General features: G+C 43.3%; 1 protein-coding gene across 2 annotated transcripts in view; it reads right to left on the bottom strand.

Annotated features, from left to right (window-relative positions):
* Positions 1–17452, bottom strand: part of IL37 (interleukin 37) — a 156903-nt gene that overhangs the window by 98791 nt on the left and 40660 nt on the right. The gene's annotated exons all lie outside the window — the stretch shown is intronic.

Raw genomic sequence — 17452 nt, 5'->3', positions numbered from 1 at the left:
GCCAGTGAGAAGAGAGAAACATCTGGAGAGAAGAGAGAGCAACAAAAGGTGGGTGAAGGAGAATGTGGTCCACCAGGCCCAACAATGCTGAGCAGTTGAGTAAGTGAGGACCTGGCCACTGAATTTGGCAAGAAAGAGGATGTCATTGGCCCTAGAACAAAAGTGAAGAAGAGCTTGAGGACGGAAGCCTGACAGGAGTGAACTGAGGAGAGAATGAAAGGCGGAGACATGGAGCCAAGGAGCACTGAGACTCCCTTGAGTAGTTTTGCTGTAAAATAAAAGTGAGTGCAGAGACGGGGCAGGGGGACAGAGAAATGCAGGGGTAGCTGGGGGGAGCCACAGAATCAAAAGAGGGTTTTTGTTGTTTGTTTTTTTTTTTGAGGCGAAGTCTCGCTCTGTGGCCCAGGCGGGAGTGCAGTGGCGCAATCTCGGCTCACTGCAAGCTCCGCCTCCCGGGTTCACGCCATTCTCCTGCCTCAGCCTCCCGAGTAGCTAGGACTACAGGCGCCCGCCATCACGCCCGGCTAATTTTTTTGTATTTTTAGTAGAGACGGGGTTTCAGCGTGTTAGCCAGGATGGTCTCGATCTCCTGACCTCGTGATCCGCCCGCCTCGGCCTCCCAAAGTGCTGGGATTACAAGCGTGAGCCACCGCGCCCGGCCCCAAAAGAGGGTTTTTATGTTTAAGATGGTAGTTGTCACATAGCACATTAGTAAGTTCATGTGAATCACAACGTAGGTGAGACAGATCACTAATGCAGGAGTCAAATCCTTGCAGAGCCCCCAGAGGAGGTGATGAAGGGAGGTGATGGACATCATTCAGATGCAAGTAGGTTAGCAATTCCTGGGGTACAAATAGGAGGTGACTCCTTTCTGATTGCTCCTGTTTTCTGAATGAGATAGCACATAAAGTCCACTCAGCCATGTTAGCTGTTGAAGTCCTAGTGGCTGTCACGCCTGTACAGACTGGGCTCTCCTCTCCAGCATTCCCTCTCAGACTAAGCTGAGCTGCACTAGCCGCTGCCACATCCTCTTGGGGCCGTCCTCTGCCACACTCCACATATTGCTGTGGTTTGCTTGCAACCCCTGGAAGGTCCTACTGGCTGCTCCTAGAAGAGTCTGGGCAGCATCTCTCCCTTACTCGTTATCACATGGTGCTGTAAGCAGTGGCCACACACTTTAGCTGGTGGGATGGGCCATCACATGCAGTAAATGCGTAAGACTGCTCAGATTTTAAAGCACCCATGAATCAGTAGAATGAGTTTAGAATTGTAGTCATCAACACACATTTTTAAAAAAAAAAACAGGCACTAAAAAAATTAGTTGAGTAGGATAAAGCAATAAAAGATATTAACTACAAACCAGATAGGAGGTGCAAAATTGTACCTACATAAATCAGGTGGAAAAAGTTGAAAGTAGATAAGATAAAATAGGTAAGCATGACATTTAAAAGGTATTCATGGGACTTGGTTACGAAACCAACTCACAACTAAAAAGTCTTAGGTCCTCTCACTGACTTAGGAGCCTGATCCCAACTCTGAGAATGACTCAGTGTGTTACCCTGTGGCTAGTGTAGACCAATGATCCTGTCTCAGAGTCACTAGCCAACAGCCCAAATCAAGTACTTGAAACTTTGACTCAGAAAACTCAGTGTCAGAACCTTTGACCTAGGAACCACCTGTAGTGGTTAACTGCAATTTGCACCCCTTAGTTCAGGGCTTTACAACACCGGGGGCGGAGAGGGGGAAGGCATAGAGCTGATGACCTAAAGGAAACCCATTGCAGCAACGCTTTTGTGTTAAGTTTACAAATAAGTGTTGTTTTAGAATCCTCCAGGTAATGCCTTTGTTATTTAATGTATCTGAGACAATTCTGCACATTAAAGAATATAAAATATTACCTTGTAATTCCAATTTGAAATGTGTAATTGACATTAGACTTCTATTTTAATTTGAAATGTCTAAAACAATGTGGTTAAGTTTGTAAAAGGTGTGTGAATTTTGAGTCTGATTTACATTTTTTTTAATTTTCTTTTTTTGGAGTTTTAGGGATTGCTTAGATGGCTAGAAAGATTTTATTCATCAGATTTTTAAGTCTGCCTTGGCAGGCACTTGCAGTGTTTGAAAGAATCAGATATATCAAATTTGTAGTTTAAAATATTTAAGGGAACTCAATTAACTATGCTAGAAAAGAGAGTTAAGTATTTAGGAGGATTTAACATGGTGTTAAAGTTGTCAAAATCAAAATGGAGACACTAATGTTAAGAAAACCCTGATAAATGGAGCCAGGGAAGGCCATGAAGAAAGGGTTCTCACACTTGTATCCCTGATCATGAAAAAGACTCTGCAAAAAACAAAACCTTGCACAAAGGCCATTGCAACCTTACACAAAAAATACTACTTTAAAAAGACATGTGCCCAGCAACTGTCTGTCCAACCTCAGACTGGCAATATCTTTGTTATTGATCTTAGTAGCCCAGCATAACTATTTCAAAACAGTGATGTAATGCTCATTTTTTTCTTTTGAAAACTTTTGTCTTCCTGTAAAAACCTCTGTCTTCTTTACTTACCCTGAATATGCACAGAGTTTACTATGGAGTGCATATTCCTGTTGCAATGCTCTATTCCCAAACAAACATCATTTTCTTTTAGAGAGCCTCTCTCTGTTTGTGATTTAGGTTGGTGATGTAAAGCAATGGCATAACTGAACACTCATTCAAAGAAAAGTGGCTTTTCTCTTTGTTATATTAAAAAGAGGCCTTATAAATAGAATAGTAAGATTTGTAAGTTGAACTTAAAGCATTAAGAAAATTTAGGGGCCAGGCAGGGTGGCTCACACCTGTAATCCCAGCACTTTGGGAGGCCAAGACAGGAGGATTGCTTGCGCCCAGGAGTTCAAGACCAGTCTGGTCAACACAGACCTCATCTTTACCAAAAATAAAAAAATTAGGCCAGGTGCAGTGGCTCATGCCTGTAATCCCAGCACTTTGGGAAGCCAAGGCGGGAGGATCACTTGAGGTCAGGAGTTCGTGACCAGCCTGGTCAACACGATGAAACCCCATCTCTACTAAAAATACAAAAAAATTAGCTGGGTGTGGTGGCGGGCGCCTGCAATCCCAGCTACTCAGGAGGCTTCAGGCAGGGGAATCACTTGAACCTGGGAGGCAGAGATTGCAGTGAGCTGAGATAGTCCCACTGCACTCCAGCCTAGGCGACTCAGCAAGACTCCGCCTCAAAAAAAAAACAAAATTAGTCAGGTGTGGTAGCACACACCTGTGGTCCCAGCTACTCGGGAGGCTGAGGTGGGAGGATCATCTGAGCCCAGGAGGTCAAGGCTGCGGTGAGCTGAGATTGTACTACTGCATTCCAGCAGGGGCTACAAAGTGAGACCCTGTCTCAAAAAAAGAAAAAGAAAAAGAAAATTATGTTTTTAAATTTATAATTATAATAAATTTAATTATATAAATTTAAGCTCAAGTAATTGTAAATATTCTTTCTGTGCACATAAGTTATTCTTGTATTGACCCCACAGGAGCTGGCCATTCTTCAAGTCAGAAGGCCTGAGAGAGGAGCTGCCCAAGTGGTCTTCATGGGGCTGTGCGGCCAGTCATCCCCAACAGGTTGACAATCCTTGTGTACTTCATCCTTGTTGGTTCCTCTGTATCCCTGACGATGAGCAACTGTGATGCCCGTTTCAGCACTGAGTTCCAGTCAGGAAAACATCCACCCACCCACCACACGCTCACGCTTACACACACATTCACACACGCACACACGTTCTGGCTCCGAAAAAGAAAAAAAAAAAAAGCAATTTAAAATAATTCTGATCCTTTGCTTATTTCCACAAACTCCATGAAAATTGTACATTGTCCAAGCAACATTTCTTAATATTCTCTTTTTCTCTCATATCCATTTTCCTTACTGCTGTCTCCACCTTTCTCTTCCAAACTCCCTGTTAAAATCCCTGCCCCAGCGAACTTTTATTCAATTTTGTGGAATGGAGGCTGCTCTGATTTAAATTAAAAAAAAAAAAAAAAATCCCTACTCCATGTCCCAGATCCCTAGTTTTTTTTTTTTTTCCCCTGAGACAGGGTCTCGTGTCTTCCATGCTGGAGTGCAGTGGCATGATCATGGCTCACTGCAGCCTCAACCTCCTGGGCTCAAGTAATTCTCTTGCCTCAGTCTCCCCAGTAGCTGGGAGTTCAGGTATGTGCTACCATGTCTAGCTAATTTTTTTCTTTTATTTTGTAGAGACAGGGTCTTGCCAGGTTGCCCAGGCTGGTCTAGAACCCCTGGGCTTAAGTGATCCTCCTGCCTCGGCTTCCCAAAGTGCTGGGATTACAAGTGTGAGGCACTGCACCCAGGCTGGATCCCTGCATTTTTACAGATTTAGCATCACAAAAGTCTGAACAATTAGACTGACTAAGGCAGAACTGCCCTTATGAGAGCAGACATAAGAAGGAAAAGGCTAAAACACTGTGTTAAAAATTATCCAAATGTGAGGAAAAGGCAAAGAGAGTAGGTGTGCCTTTTTAGTGCCTAAGCTGCCTGCCCAAGGGGCATCTGATGCTCTCAGGCAGGAGTCCACAAATTTTTTTTTGTAAAAGATCAGATAGTAAATCTTTTCAGCGTGAAGAGCATGAGGTCTCTGTCACAAATACTCAACCACCATTACAACATGAAAGCAGCCAACAGACAACACATGACAAATGAGTGTGGCTGTGTTCCAGTAAATCTTGATTACAAAAACAGGCAAGAGGCCAGAGCTGACCCATGGGCCACAGTTTGCTGACCCCTTCTGTAAAGGAAAGTATTTTTGTTTGACTTGCTATTTACCACTGATTGAACACAAGGCTCTGTAGAGTTTCTTGTTAACTTGCAGAAGATTGATGAGTGGCAAGTAATTTTTATTCACCAGAATATAAAATTATTTCTGTTCAGTAGAAAAGATAAACCCAACTGTTATATTATTGCCCTGTTTTGTATGTAACTTTGCTTCGTTTTTTTAACAAATTAATATTATTGCCCTAATTTGTATATAACTATGCTTCTTTTAAAAATATATATTTTTTAATAAATTTGAGACAGGGTCTCACTAGGTTGCCCAGGCTGGTCTTGAACTCCTGGCCTCAAGTGACCCTCCCATCTTAGCCTACTGCATAGCTGGGATTACAGGCACAAACTACTGCATGCAGCTAACTTTGCTTCTCATTCCAGCACTTTTTATTTCACTGATTATATGTATATGTATATCTGCATCATCTCTCTCTCTCTCTCTCTCTCTCTATATATATATATATGGAAATCTCTCTCTCTCTCTCTCTCTCTATATATATATATGGAAATATATATCTCAGTCTCTCCTATCCTCCTTTAATCAGTTTTGCTATCCTGTCAATTCCCCCGAGTGTGATGTTGTGAAATATATATTTGTTCTTCATCTCCTGTTTCCTGACATACAGCTTTTAAAAACCCTTGGAATCTCTGGAATAATAAGAGTGTCTTTTGCATGCTAATAGATGACTGCTGGCTGGCAGCCCCAATGTAGTAGCTTCATGATGGGGCTTGTCACAGGAAAGACCAAGGCAGGATTGGAGACTTGAGACTGTTAGCCCCACTCCCCAACCACTGGAGGGAGTGGAGGGGCTGAAGGTTGTGTCAGTCACCAATGGCCAATGGTTCGGTCAATCATGTGTACGTAATAAAGCCACTCTTAAAAACCCAAAAAGGACAGGGTTTGGAAGGGCTCCCAGATAGCTGGACACATGAAGGTTCCTGGAGGGTGGTGCCCCAGAGGGGCATGGAAGCTCCACGCCCCTTCTCACATGCTTTGCTCTGCGCATCTCTTCATCTGGTGTTCATCTGTATCCTTTGTAATATCTTTTAGAATAAACTGGTAAACTTAAGTGTTTTCCTGAGTTCTGTGAGCTGCTCTAGCAAATTCACGGAACCCGAGGGAAGCGAACCCAGATTTATAGGCCATCAGTCAGAAGCATAGGTGACAACCTACCACTTGTAACTGGCACCTGAAGTGGGAGGCAGTCTTGTGAGACTGAGCCCTCAACCTGTGGGATCTAACGCTAACTCCAGGTAGATAGTGTTGGAGTGAATTAGGACACCCAGCTGGTGTCGGCTGCTGGAGGACTGGTGGTGGGAGAAATCCCCAAGCATTTCGGTGACTAGAGGTCACAGAAGAACTCAGTGTTGAGGTGTTGTGACAGTATGGTAGGGAAAACTGCGTTTGGTTTTTTCCTTTTACAATCAGTTAAATATTTAACACAAGTCTACTGTATATTAGTAAAAGGGTTACATTTTTTAATGTCTTGACAGTTGCACTTTGACAACTTCCATATCAATCACTTTTTTTCCTGTCCCTTTGGAACCAAAATCACTTGGGTTACCCTGAACCAGGCTGCAGCCTATTCCCCAGGCCTTGAAAGCTTTGAGGCCCTTCTGCCAGCCCTAATCCCTCTGAATACCAGGCCTCCTGGAGTTAAAAAATAGACTTGAGGCCAGGCCTGGTGGCTCACACCTGTAAGCCCAGCACTTTGGGAGGCAGAGGCGGGTAGATCACAAGGTTAGGAGTTCGAGACCAGCCTGGCCAACATGGTGAAACGCCGTCTCTACTAAAAATACAAAAAAAAATTAGCCGGGCGTGATGGTACACGCCTGTAGTGCCAGCTACTCAGGAGGCTGAGGCAGGAGAATTACTTGAACCTGGGAGGCAGAGGTTGAAATGAGTCAAGATCGTGCCACTGCACTCCAGCCTGGGTGACAGAGTGAGACTCCATCTTCAGGGGAATTAAAAAAAAAAAAAAATAGACTTGAACAATGAGGCTCCACTGGATGGATTTAGGGGAATTACAGGAAGCAGGACCTGACAGTGCAATGCCACACTCCACCTGTCCAGACTTGGACCTCACCAAGGGAGGTCTGTGGGGACAGGGAGAGGCCCTCTGCCTCCACCCCCTCCTCTACTCCCCAAACCCTGAGTCAGGCTGAATGTAGTAAACCTGGAACAGAAGAGTTCAGTTTGGCAATAGGTATCTGAAGGACTCCAGGTGCTTCTCCCTTGATTCAAAATTTTACTTATAAAAAAAAATTATAAGAAAATTCTACTTAAAAGAAATAATCAGGGAGGTACAACAAATTGTACTTTTTTTTTTTTTTTTGAGATGGAGTCTCACTGTTGCCCACGCTGGAGTACAGTAGTGTGATCTCGGCTCACTGCAACCTCCGCCTCCTAGGTTCAAGTGATTTTCCTGCTTCAGCCTCCCAAGTAGCTGCGATTACAGGCATGTGCCACCACACCCGGCTAATTTTTGTATTTTTGGTAGAGACAGGGTTTCACCATGTTAACCAAGATGGTCTTGAACTTCTGACCTCAGGTGACCCACCTGCCTCAGCCTCCCAAAGTGTTGGGATTACAGGCATGAGCCACTAAGCCCAGCCATTGTACATATTTTGTGGGTATTTACTAAAACATTATTCAAAATAGTAAAAAAAAAATCGAAATAAACTGGGGACTGGTTAAATAATTTTGGGTACAACCACATGATGGAATACTATACAGCCATTAAAAATTACATTGAGGCCAGGTGTGGTGGCTCATGCTTGTAATCTTAGCACTTTGGGAGGCCAAAGTGGGAGGATTGCTTGGACCCAGGAGCTCAAGACCAGCTTGGGCAATGTGGCAAAACCCTGTCTCTAAAAAAAAAATACAAAAAAAATTAAAAAGCTGGGTGTGGAGGCACACACCTCTAGTCCCAGCTACTCAGAGGGCTAAGGTGGGAGGATCACTTGAGCCGGGGAGGTCAAGGCTGCAGTGACCCAAGATCGGGTCATTGCACTCCAGCCTGGGCAACAAAGCAAGACTCTGTCTCAAAAAAAAAAAAAATACATTGAAGAATATCTTACAGTATGGATAAATATTCATTTTACAGTGATAGATGCAAATAAAAGCAAATTACAAAATATACAGTTTAATTCCAACTTTGATACTACATATGTATATATGAATACATGCATATGTTATGTATGTATATGTAAATATAACAATATATGTTCTATATATGGATATTATATATTTACACATACATACACACATATATAATATCTTCTCTAGAGAGCAGAAAGAGATTAGACAGATAATGAAGATAGGATACAACTCCAGTCCAGCTCAACCTAGGGGACTTGTTTTAAAGCCTCAGGAGAGAGAAGTTGGGACTAGAAAGCAAGGCAGCTATTTGTAAGCATCTTTGGGTTTCATGCTATTGGGGTGGGAAACAACAGCACAACTTTTGAAAGCCCCTTTCCACTCACCCCACAAACTGCAGAGCAGCTTTAGGACCCTCAGAGTTCAAGAAGACCATTTGCAGAGTAGAAGAAGTAAAAACATGTATGAACTTGACCCTGAGCTCATGGACTGTGCCATGAGGGAAATTCCTAAAACAGCAGGAGAGGCCCTGGAGGAAGGCAGAGGCCCTGCATCAGCAAGTCCAGGCAAAAGCCTGCATTCCATAGATGCTCATGTCTCTGGCTGGTGAGGTCTGAGGACATTTGGTCTCAATATTAAGTCTCGTGAGAGAGGTCACAAACCCAGTCCCTTGGCCACAAAAGGAAATAAATTCTGGCTTGAGAGGTTAGGGAGGAACAGGGCAAGGGGAGGTTCAAGAAAGTTTTCATGGATGAGATGATATTTAAGCAAGGCCCTGGAAAATGAGAATTTCAACCAATAGCGATACGGTAGGTCAGAAAGCAAAGGTAAGGAGGGGGCAAGTGCAAGGTGCAACATCAGATATCACCAGGGTGTCGTGGGGCATGGCTGATGGAGAAGAAGATTAGACTGGAGTTTGGGAATGCCACAGTATCGAGGTTGGATTTAATCCTATGGGTAATAAAGCCAACTGGTCAACCCCCAACCCACTTGCAATATGGCTCCAAAATAGCAGGTGTTTGATAAAATGACTACTTTTACTCTACTATTCCCTCCCTCTTAAGAAGAAAAAGAAAGTGGAGGCTCAGAGAAAGGCAGTGGCTTGTCCCAATCACACTATGATTTGGCCACAAAACAAGAACGAAATGTCACACCCAAAAATGCTGCCTCCACCTCCCTTCCTTGCTTTCCTCCCTGCTGGACTACAGACTATCTCAAGAGTGACGTACACCATCAGTGCTTCAGCTTTCCCCCGAAACAATGCCAAAATATTAGCCATACGTCACTGTAGTAAGAGCCCTGAACCGGGAATCCCAGCTTTGACGCAGACATGCTGATTGACTCTGTGACCATTCCCTTCACTTCTCCACTCTATTTTTCCCCACCTGTAAAGTGAGGTCCTTTCCAGTTATAAAAACAGATGATGCTATTGTCCTGTTTTGTATCTAATCTTGCTGTGTTATAAAAAAAATAAGGCTCTGTACATTCATCTTGGCCAATTCCCTTCTTATCTCTACTTCCCACAGCCCCTTTTCCTAGAGAAAACCAGCATTGTTCTTCCGGATCCGTCTCTTAAGAAAGCGCTTTGCCTCCCTGGTTATTTAGGTGATAAGAAGTGTCCTAGATGACAGCCCTGGAATGGGCTGGAGGCAACAAAAAAGCAAGTGAAATAGACAGTTACAGCAACGACAATAATAACAACCAACACCTCTCACTAAAGAGAAAGAAATAAAAAAGAAAATTAAAATCTCCCGCAATGCCCACACAGTCATTGAATAGCTGCATGTGTACAGCACTTGGTTACTTTTACATACTTCATATTTTAGCCTTCAGAGCAGCTCACGGGGGTGGATTTAATTTTTAGTCCAGCTCCTGGCACGGTGCCTGGCACAAGTTTAATAAATGTTCTGTGAATAAATGACCCTCTTTTTAGATGAGGAAATCGAGGCTCAAGGAGAACAAGCAATGTAATGTCCCCCTCCTGTTCAGCCATCTGCCTTTCATGCCACTGAATGCAGTAGTCCTCAGTGCCCTGAACTTGACCCTCTTCTGCTTTTCGGACTGGTCCTTCTAATCCCGCTGTGACTCAGCACACCACCTCTCCTGCATATGACGTCTACATTTTAAAACAAACCGTATGGAAATAACACATTAGTCTGCTTGCTCCCCCACCCCCGCAAAAAAAAGGCCTCTTTATAACAGAAACTTCTCAGGCTGGTAGGGGAATTTTGTTCCCCCATTTATGGTAGAAAGGCCCTAACCTTGGACCTCACGCCATAGCTATTCACATGGGGAAATGATGAATAACATGGGAAGCAGCATGTAACTCTCCTGGGCCCTAGTACAGATGAGTTACTCCCAGGCTGTCCTTTAACCATCAACCCCCATCCACAGAAAATGAGCTTTGGAATGTCTGCCCCAAATTGGGGTAGGGCTCCCCAGAACCATGGACATTCCTCATCTACTCCTTGGAAGTGGCAGGTCGGGTTTAGCACACAGTCTATAGAAAGTCTACACACACGGCAGTCATCTCTATCTATTGTGACAAATGGCTGGAACTCAAGCATACAATATACCCACTGGTTCTTCTTTTTTGACAGTGACATCAGGAACGTTTGCATCTTCCATCCCAGGGAAAGGTAAAGAGAGTCAGGCCTTTAAACACAAAATTGATGGAGGCTCAGGTCTAATGAATTATTTCACTCATAGCTATTTTATTTTTCCTGCCAATAAAAATACTTAGAGACTGAGTTGGCAAATGAGAGCCTGAGACATGTGCGGGGAAATTCTGGTTCTGCTGCTGCTGCTGCTACTGCTACTGCTACTGCTACTGCTACTGCTACTGCTACTGCTACTGCTACTGCTACTGACTAATCACTCGGAATTCACTTTGTCTCCACCAGAACTCTGCCCCTACTTCCTTGGGAATTCCCCAGCACAGGAAATTTGCAATCGCTTGATACCTTGCTGTTTCTAAGACCGGAAATGGAATATCTGTGGAACTTCCTTTGCCAGAGGAAATGGTGACCTTTAAACTTTCATTGAAAGAGAAGGAAGTGGGTGCAATACTATGGTTCCCTCTGTCAGTACTGTCTAGCAAGGCTAAGAATGATCCTTGGAGTGACCTCAGCAGAGTCCCTGAGAGACAGCTGGGCAGTAGCTCTACGGGTGTCCTGGGCCTAAGCCCCATCTGCCCTCCTCCCAACCCACCTTCCACTCTCAAGAGGCCTTGGATTCTATTTTCTAAGACCAGGAATGAAAAAGACTCAACAAGAACCTCGCAGTCCCTACCTGAGCCTGCTTCCCAAGCCTGTCCTAGGGCTGTCCCTCCAACCCCCAGCCCATCAGCCTTGTGGCCTCCCTGTGTGTGGAAGGCACTTTCTTCCTGGCCACCAAAAACAGGTCCTCCCCGGACTTCAGGCTGCTCCTCATCAGCTGATGCCCTCCAGGTTCACACCTCCCAAAGTTCTCTTCCTGGCTCCAGGCCCTGGAATCCCCGTATTCGGCAATTCATCTTTGACTCCCTTCCTCTTTCCCCTCCCTTCTCTTCCCTGCCAGGAAGGCCCATTCCTGAGTGATGCCAGACATATCCCCATTTACCTGCACACCATCCTGCATTGAGTGGGAGCATCTCTTTTATCTCTGCAAGACCTCTCCATTACCCACGGGCTGGCAAGCTCTCCTCCTAAGAAGTTTCCCAAAGCAGATGCTTTATAGAAGCAGGAAAGGAGAAAAGGAAGAAGAAAGGGAGGGGAAGCTACTTTTTTACTGAATGCCACATGTAAACAATATATTGGGTCATCTGAACTTACTGAAGTACAAACCAGAAATGGCATTATTTTTTTCCAGTAACTGCCTTCAAACATACTCTATCAGACCCCCCTGACATCTCAGGTCACTGCAGAACTTTCTGTTAAATAACTTGCATATATGAACAGTCTCAGAGGCCAAAAAAAAAATAACAACTATGCACTCTTGCACCTAATTCTGTACTTTTCGCCAAACGCCATTAAAATATTATAACATTAAAGGGATATTTAAATTCATGAATCCACAAGGATGGGGAAAACAAATGAGAAGACAGCAAGAGTGAGAGAGAAGGGGATACATTTCTTTGATCAATCAGGCAATTCCCTGGCATTCACATCACCGAGTTCATATTTGCAGTAGCAATTCAAGAGTTCTGAGCCTCACACAGGAGTATCTTTAAGAAAAAAAGAAAAAAATTTTTTGAAGGCTGGAAAGCAGTTGGGCAAATAGTAGCTGATCCTAAGGACCAATCGACATCTAGTACCTTTGGGAGTGGGATCACAGAGATGGTAAAATGAAAAAAGATTGCATGAAAGCTGGTTAAGAAATAGAAACACTTGGGCCGGGCATGGTGGCTCACGCCTGTAATCCCAGCATTTAGGGAGGCCGAAGCGGGCAGATCACGAGGTCAGGAGATCGAGACCATCCTGGCTAACATGGTGAAACCCCGTCTCTACCAAAAATACAAAAAAAATTAGCCCGGTGTGGTGGCGGGCGCCCGTAGTCCCAGCTACTCGGGAGGCTGAAGCAGGAGAATTGCTTGAACCCGGGAGGTGGAGCTTGAGGTGAGCCGAGATCGCACCACTGCACTCCAGCCTGGGCAACAGACAGAGCGAGACTCCGTCTCAAAAAAAAAAAGAAAAAAGAAAGAAAGAAATAGAAACACTCCCCCATTCCCCCAAAAAATACATTCTGTATGTTTCCATTTATATAAAACTCTAGAAAATGTAAACTAGGCCAGGAGTCATGACTCATGCCTGTAATCCCAACAATTTGGGAGGCCAAGGAGGGAGGACTGCTTGAGGCGAGGAGTTCGAGACCAGCCTGAGAAACATAACAAGACCCCATTTTTATTTAAAAAATTTTTTAAGCCAGTTGTGGTGGTGTACCCCTGTAGTCCCAGCTACTCAGGAGGCTGAAGTGGGAGGACCACTTGAAACTAGGAGTTCAAGGCTGCAATGAGCTATGATCACACCACTGCACTCCATCCTGGGCAACAGAGTGAGACCTTGTCTCAAAAAAAAAAAAAAAAACCCATAAAATGTAAACTAATCTATAGTGACAGAAAACAGGTGGTTGTTTGCTTGGCAATGAAAGAAGGGAGGAGAAGGAATTAAGAAGAAGCTTGAGGTAACTTAGGAAGTATATTAGTCCCTTTTCACACTGCTATAAAGAGCTACCTGAGACTGGGTAATTTATGAATAAAAGAGATTTAACTGACTCACAGTTCTGCAAGCTGTACAGGAGGCATGGTTAGGGAGGACTCAGGAAACACATCATGGCAGAAGGGCAAAGAGGAGGCAAGCACATCCTCACATGGCAGCAGGAAAGAGAGTGAGTGAAGGGGAGCTCATGAGAGCTCATTCACTATCTCAAGAACAGCAAGGGGGAAGTGCACCCCCACAATTCAATCACCTCCCACAAAGCCCCTCCCCCAGCATTGGGGATTACAATTCAACATGAGACTTAGGTGGGGACACAGAGCTAAACTATATCAGGAGGTGATAAATATATTCACTATCTTGATTGTGGTGATGTTTTCACAGGGTTATATCAAAGTATAAGTTGCACAATTTAAATATGTGCTCTGTTTATTGTATGTCTATTCTACAACAATAAAGCTGTTCCTTAAAATTTTTTTTTGAGACAGGGTTTTGCTCTGTCACCCAGGCTGGGGTATAGTGGTGTAATCACAGCTCACTGCAGCCTTGACCTCCTGGGCTCAATAAAGCTATTCTTTTAAAATGCTGGCAGAGCTGTGAGAAAATTCTTATTTGTTGCTAGTTGATTCAGTCTTTTTGGAGAACAGCATGACAATTATTTAACTTCTGAATAATCATAAAATGATATTAATGGGGGAAAAATAAATGGTTAGATTTTCAGGTCATCTTTCCCATACTAGCAGAAGACAGAGAGTTAAGGTAGGAGATTACTAAAAACAAGATGATCATTGAAAGGATTCAGCATGATGTTGAATATTCCAGCCCTTCTCCCTCACATTACATACAGAAGGCTGGTAGCCAGGCCTTTATCCTCCAGGCAGGAGATCAAAAGAGGCTTTCTCAGGGAATCAGGCCTATACTAATAGTAGGGGGTCCCAAACCCATTGGCCTTGCCAAGACATCAAGCAATGACACTCACAGCCAACAAGCCTCACCCATGTATTCAGAGTTTCCAATCAGCTTTCCAGTTGCCCACTCTCAAAAATCTAGTATTACTAAACATCTGCAGAAAGTTTCTAGCAAGATAGAGATCAAAATAAAACAACCCAAAAAAGCAGAAAGGGGAAAAAAGACTTGGTAAAGAGAAGAAAACTTTTTAAAAATGTCAGATGCAGTGGCTCACACCTGTAATCCCAACACTTTGGGAGGCTGAGGCAGGAGGACTGCTTGAGCCCAGGAGTTCAAGACCATACTGGGCAACATAGAAAGACCTCGTCTTTATTAACAATTTAAAAATTAGTGGCCGGGCGCAGTGGCTCACGCCTGTAATCCTAGCACTTTGGGAGGCCAAGGTGGGCAGATCACAAGGTCAGGAGTTGAAGACCAGCCTGGCCAACATGGTGAAACCCTGTCTCTACAAAAATACAAAAATTAGCTGGGCATGGTAGTGTGTTCCTGTAATCCCAGCTACTCAGGAGGCTGAGGCAGGAGAATTGCTTGAACCAGGACCCAGGAGGCAGAGGTTGCTGTGAGCCCAGATTGCACCACTGCACTCCAGACCGGGCTACAGAGTGAGACTCCACCTCAAAAAAAAAAAATTAGCTGGGTATGGTGACACATGCCTGTGGTCCCAGCTACTTGGGAGGCTGAAGCAGGAGGATAGCTTGAGCTCAGAGATCAAGGCTGCAGTGATCCATGATCACACCACTGTACTCTAGCCTGAGTGACAGAGTAAGACACTGTTTTGAAAATAAAAATAAATAAAAATTTAAAAACTATTATTAATATCTCCAGAGTAATAAGATAGTAGAACTGTCAATTGAAGACAAAATACTATGGGGGAAAATGTGAGGAAGAGAGAGGTGTATTCAAAGTAAAAAATATATAGTAAAAGAAATGAAATTCAATAAAAGAGTTGGGAGATAAGGTTAAGCAGCTCTCTCGGAAAGTAAAGCAAAAGGATAAAGACTTAGAAAATGAAGTAAAGTCAATAGGAATATTAGAGGACAGATCTAAGAGACTCGGGGCTGAAAACAGACCAGAGAAACACACAAGAAAAAGGAAGTAATAAAGTTTGTAGAACTTGAAGAACACATGTTTTTCCCGATTAAATGGCCCACTGAGTGTCTAACATAATGAATGAAGAAAGACCTACATCATGAAATTTCAGAACACTGGAGATAAAGAGGCAATCCTACAACACTCCAGACAGAAAACAACAATCACATGGAAAAAATCAGGCATTTGAATGGTGTCAGACTTCTCAGCAGCAATATTGGAAGCCAGAAGAAAATGGAGCAATGTCTTATAAATCAGGAAGGAAAATTAATTAGAATTCTGTACCCAGCTGAACTATCTACCAAATGTCAGGATAGGATAAATATATTGTCAGACATGCAAGTTTCTAAAGAAAATTTTTCTCCCTACACATCTTTTCCCAAGAGGCCACTGAAGGGAATGAAGCAAAAAAAAAAAAATACTCAAGAAACAAGAAGAAAGATCCAAGACTGGAATGAGGTGAAGGCAATCCTGATGGTGAAGGGAGATCCCAGGATGAAAGCAGGCACAGCAACAAAGAGCCACCAGTCCAACTTGGAGCAGGTCAGAGAGCACTAGGAATTTTTTTTTCCTAAGATAAAAAGAAACTGCCCAATACATCTGAATGTCTTAAGAGGAGATTTAAATAATTCGTGAAAAGTTTAAAGTGAAATTAATGATAATCAGAGGTGGATTTACTGTAAAGTTAATCAAATTTAAATTTCAGAACACTTAATCTGCAAGAGTCCTTTCCAAGACCCTATACCTAACTTTGTGTTTACAATTTTATATTTGTCTTCTTAGAGAAGACCACCAATATAAACTATATCCAGCCTTCATGATAAGTACATAGGAAACTATGCAAATAAGGGGAAAAAAAACAAAGAAAAATACCTAGTTTACTAATGGTTCACTTCTGAATAGCACATATTCATAATGATACAAGCACTGATTACTAGTCTAAGAAAATGAAGATATAATTGCATTAGGAAGATCAAGAGGTAGGAAATGTGGATGTGTGTGATATAGACTAGGGCAGGACAAAGAACCTAAATCCTCATTTTCCAAAGATAATTGTTAATATGTAAAACTCAAAATTCAAGAAGTAACAGTAAAAGCAGTCATTGAAACAAGTACTAAACACCAGATAGGAAGCGAGAGATGGGGGAAGAGGGCAAGAATCTGATTATTTTTTGCAACAAATTTTGTAAAACCATTTGACTGTTTACATGTAGAACTTGGATCTTTTTTAAAAAACACAAAATAATAATACTATTATTTTTTAACTGGATTTTTGAAAAAGAAGATAAAAGTCTCATTTTAGTAATTAAAACTCATTCCAGGTTAGTCCACTCAAAACTTATATTCAAAAATTAAAACTTTGGGAGGCTGAGGCAGGCAGATCACCTGAGGTTGGGAGTTCGAGACCAGCCTGACCAACATGGAGAAACCCCGTCTCTACTAAAAATACAAAATTAGCTGGGCGTTGCGCATGCCTGTAATCCCAGCTACTCGGGAGGCTGAGGCAGGAGAATTGCTTGAACCCAGGAGGCAGAGGTTGCAGTGAGCCAAGATCACACCATTGCACTTCAGCCTGGGCAACAAGAGTGAAACTCCATCTCAAAAAAAAAAAAAAAAATTAAAACCTCTGGAAGTTGAGTTTGCAGATGTTCATTATGCTCATTTTTAACTTGTATGTTTGGAAAATGCCATGATGAGAATTGAGGTTGGGGGATGAGAAAAAAAGAAAAACATCAACCCCACAGCCCATTCAATTTTCAGCCCGACCCACAGCTCTGGGGAAGGGCAGCAGGTCCATCCTTCACTCTTTCTTCACCTCTTTCCCCTCCTTCTGGCTCTTCAACCTCTAAGGTGGAGCCCAAGAAGAGGCACTGGGAAATGGAAAAGTCTTTTGTACATGGTACTTGCTGGGGAAGCTGCCGTGAAGACCTGGCCCCACTGTGGGGAGGGAATGCCCAGCTGAGGCCTCGTGCCCATGCTAGGATAGACTCGTCCAGACGTGTCAGGTGGTCTGACAGGGCAAGCAGCAGGAAGTCATGTATAAGTATGAACTGATCTGTATGCAAGGGCGGGGAGAACACGCAGAGGAATGGGACGTGAGAAAACAGCACAGTATGTTTCTTTAGCAGGTGTCTCTGCTCAGCCATGGGAGGTCACAGAGAAAGAGGCTTGGAGGCGTTATTTTCACTGTGAGATGTGAGTGTAAAAAAGTGCCCAAGACACAGTGAGTACCAGGGAGATGCCCTCTTTCCTACCCGAATGCAGAATG

Source organism: Gorilla gorilla, chromosome 12 (genome assembly GCF_029281585.2).
Source record: "Gorilla gorilla gorilla isolate KB3781 chromosome 12, NHGRI_mGorGor1-v2.1_pri, whole genome shotgun sequence".
Classification (NCBI taxonomy): Eukaryota; Metazoa; Chordata; class Mammalia; order Primates; family Hominidae; genus Gorilla; species Gorilla gorilla.
This window is presented reverse-complemented; position numbering and strand designations above follow the sequence as displayed.